Here is a 4,655-nt window from a genome sequence, read left to right on the forward strand (position 1 = left end):
AAAATTGACAAGAACCACGAAATGTTCTTGTATTTTAAGATAAAATCTGACGCTATTAAAGAAAAAACTTCCAGCTCGCTGAAATATGTTCATTTGCTGAAAACCAACAAAACCACGAAAAGTTCTTGCATTTGAAGATAAAATCTTTTTGCATTAAAGAAGAAAGATCTGGCTGACTGAAATAAGTTCATCAGATCAAAACCAACAAAAATTGACAAGAACCACGAAAAGTTCTTGTATTTTAAGATGAAATCTGACGCTATTAAAGAAAAAACTTCTCGTTCGCTGAAATATGTTCATTTGCTGAAAACCACGAAAAGTTCTTGTGTTTGAAGATAAAATCTTTTTGCTTTGAAGAAGAAAGATGTAGCTGACTGAAATAAGTTCATCAGATGAAAACCAACAAAAATTGACAAGAACCACGAAATGTTCTTGTATTTTAAGATAAAATCTGACGCTATTGAAGAAAAAACTTCTGGCTCGCTGAAATATGTTCATTTGCTGAAAACCAACAAAACCACGAAAAGTTCTTGTATTTGAAGATAAAATCTTTTCGCTTTGAAGAAGAAAGATCGAGCTGACTGAAATAAGTTCATTTGATGAAAACCAACAAAAATTGACAAGAACCACGAAAAGTTCTTGTATTTTATGATAAAACCTTACGCTATTAAAGAAAAAACTTCTCACTCGCTGAAATATGCTCATTTGCTGAAAACCTAAAAAAACACGAAAAGATCTTGCATTTGAAGATAAAATCTTTTTGCTTTGACGAAGAAAGATCTGGCTGACTGAAATAAGTTCATTAGATGAAAACCAACAAAAATTGACAAGAACCACGAAATGTTCTTGTATTTTAAGATAAAATCTGCTGCTAGTAAAGAAAAAACTTCCAGCTCGCTGAAATATGTTCATTTGCTGAAAACCAACAAAACCACGAAAAGTTCTTGCATTTGAAGATAAAATCTTTTTGCATTAAAGAAGAAAGATCTGGCTGATTGAAATAAGTTCATTCGATGAAAACCAACAAAAATTGACAAGAACCACGAAATGTTCTTGTATTTTAAGATAAAACCTTCCGCTATTAAAGAAAAAACTTCCAGCTCGCTGAAATATGTTCAATTGCTGAAAACCAACAAAACCACGAAAAGTTCTTGCATTTGAAGATAAAATCTTTTCGCTTTGAAGAAGAAAGATCGAGCTGACTGAAATAAGTTCATTAGATGAAAACCAACAAAAATTGACAAGAACCACGAAATGTTCTTGTATTTTAAGATAAAACCTTCCGCTATTAAAGAAAAAACTTCCAGCTCGCTGAAATATGTTCAATTGCTGAAAACCAACAAAACCACGAAAAGTTCTTGCATTTGAAGATAAAATCTTTTTGCATTGAAGAAGAAAGATCTGGCTGACTGAAATAAGTTCATGAGACGAAAACCAACAAAAATTGACAAGAACCACGAAATGTTCTTGTATTTTAAGATAAAATCTGACGCTATTAAAGAAAAAACTTCTGGCTCGCTGAAATATGTTCATTTGCTGAAAACCAACAAAACCACGAAAAGTTCTTGTATTTGAAGATAAAATCTTTTCGCTTTGAAGAAGAAAGATCTAGTTGACTGAAAGAAGTTCATGAGATGAAAACCAACAAAAATTGACAAGAACCACGAAAAGTTCTTGTATTTTAAGATAAGATCTGACGCTATTAAAGAAAAAACTTCCAGCTCGCTGAAATATGCTCATTTGCTGAAAACCAACAAAACCACGAAAAGTTCTTGTATTTGAAGATAAAATCTTTTTGCTTTGAAGAAGAAAGATCTAGCTGACTGAAATAAGTTGAACAGATGAAAACCAACAAAAATTGACAAGAACCACGAAATGTTCTTGTATTTTAAGATAAAATCTGACACTATTGAAGAAAAAACTTCCAGCTCGCTGAAATATGTTCATTTGCTGAAAACCAACAAAACCACAAAAAGTTCTTGTATTCAAAGATAAAATCTTTTTGCTTTGAAGAAGAAAGATCTCGCTGACTGAAATAAGTTCATCAGATGAAAACCAACAAAGATTGACAAGAACCACGAAATGTTCTTGCATTTTAAGATAAAATCTGACGCTATTAAAGAAAAAACTTCTGTCTCGCTGAAATATGTTCATTTGCTGAAAACCAACAAAACCACGAAAAGTTCTTGTATTTGAAGATAAAATCTTTTTGCATGAAAGAAGAAAGATCTGGCTGACTGAAATAAGTTCATTAGATGATAACCAACAAAAATTGACAAGAACCACGAAAAGTTCTTTTATTTTAAGATGAAATCTGACGCTATTAAAGAGAAAACTTCCAGCTCGCTGAAATATGTTAATTTGCCGAAAACCAACAAAAACACAAAAAGTTCTTGTATTTGAAGATAAAATCTTTTTGCTTGGAAGAAGAAAGATCGAGTTGACTGAAATAAGTTCATTAGATGAAAACCAACAAAAATTGACAAGAACCACGAAAAGTTCTTGTATTTTAAGATAAAATCTTACGCTATTGAAGAAAAAACTTCTCGCTCGCTGAAATATGTTCACTTGCTGAAAACCAACAAAACCACGAAAAGTTCTTGTATTTTATGACAAAACATTACTCTATTAAAGAAAAGACTTCTCACTCGCTGAAATATGCTGATTTGCTCAAAACCAACAAAACCACGAAAAGTTCTTGTATTTGAAGATAAAATCTTTTTGCTTTGAAGAAGAAAGATCTGGCTGACTGAAATATGTTCATGAGATGAAAACCAACAAAAATTGACAAGAACCACGAAATGTTCTTGTATTTTAAGATAAAATCTGACGCTGTTAAAGAAAAAACTTCCAGCTCGCTGAAATATGTTCATTTGCTGAAAAACAACAAAACCACGAAAAGTTCTTGCATTTGAAGATGAAATCTTTTTGCATTAAAGAAGAAAGATCTGGCTGACTGAAATAAGTTCATTCGATGAAAACCAACAAAAATTGACAAGAACCACGAAATGTTCTTGTATTTTCAGATAAAATCTGACGCTATTAAAGAAAAAACTTCTGGCTCGCTGAAATATGTTCATTTGCTGAAAACCAACAAAACCACGAAAAGTTCTTGTATTTGAAGATAAAATCTTTTTGCATTAAAGAAGAAAGATCTGGCTGACTGAAATAACTTCATCAGATGAAAACCAACAAAAATTGACAAGAGCAACGAAAAGTTCTTGTATTTTATGATAAAACCTTACGCTATTAAAGAAAAAACTTCTCACTCGCTGAAATATGCTCATTTGCTGAAAACCAAAAAAAACACGAAAAGTTCTTGTATTTGAAGATAAAATCTTTTTGCTTTGAAGAAGAAAGATCGAGCTGACTGAAATAAGTTCATTAGATGAAAACCAACAAAAATTGACAAGAACCACGAAATGTTCTTGTATTTTAAGATAAAATCTGACGCTATTAAAGGAAAAACTTCCAGCTCGCTGAAATATGTTCATTTGCTGAAAACCAACAAAACCACGAAAAGTTCTTGCATTTGAAGATAAAATCTTTTTGCTTTGAAGAAGAAAGATCGAGCTGACTGAAATAAGTTCATTGGATGAAAACCAACAAAAATTGACAAGAGCCACGAAATGTTCTTGTATTTTAAGATAAAATCTGACGCTATTAAAGAAAAAACTTCCAGCTCGCTGAAATATGTTCATTTGCTGAAAACCAACAAAACCACGAAAAGTTCTTGTATTTGAAGATAAAATCTTTTCGCTTTGAAGAAGAAAGATCGAGCTGACTGAAATAAGTTCATCAGATGAAAACCAACAAAAATTGACAAGAACCACGAAATGTTCTTGTATTTTAAGATAAAACCTTCCGCTATTAAAGAAAAAACTTCCAGCTCGCTGAAATATGTTCAATTGCTGAAAACCAACAAAACCACGAAAAGTTCTTGCATTTGAAGATAAAATCTTTTCGCTTTGAAGAAGAAAGATCTGGCTGACTGAAATAAGTTCATTAGACGAAAACCAACAAAAATTGACAAGAACCACGAAATGTTCTTGTATTTTAAGATAAAATCTGACGCTATTAAAGAAAAAACTTCTGGCTCGCTGAAATATGTTCATTTGCTGAAAACCAACAAAACCACGAAAAGTTCTTGCATTTGAAGATAAAATCTTTTCGCTTTGAAGAAGAAAGATCGAGCTGACTGAAATAAGTTCATTCGATGAAAACCAACAAAAATTGACAAGAACCACGAAAAGTTCTTGTATTTTATGATAAAACCTTACGCTATTAAAGAAAAAACTTCTCACTCGCTGAAATATGCTCATTTGCTGAAAACCTAAAAAAACACGAAAAGATCTTGCATTTGAAGATAAAATCTTTTTGCTTTGAAGAAGAAAGATCTGGCTGACTGAAATAAGTTCATTAGATGAAAACCAACAAAAATTGACAAGAACCACGAAAAGTTCTTTTATTTTAAGATGAAATCTGACGCTATTAAAGAGAAAACTTCCAGCTCGCTGAAATATGTTAATTTGCCAAAAACCAACAAAAACACAAAAAGTTCTTGTATTTGAAGATAAAATCTTTTTGCTTGGAAGAAGAAAGATCTAGTTGACTGAAATAAGTTCATTGGATGAAAACCAACAAAAATTGACAAG

Source organism: Heptranchias perlo, unplaced genomic scaffold, assembly GCF_035084215.1.
Source record: "Heptranchias perlo isolate sHepPer1 unplaced genomic scaffold, sHepPer1.hap1 HAP1_SCAFFOLD_100, whole genome shotgun sequence".
Taxonomy (NCBI): domain Eukaryota; kingdom Metazoa; phylum Chordata; class Chondrichthyes; order Hexanchiformes; family Hexanchidae; genus Heptranchias; species Heptranchias perlo.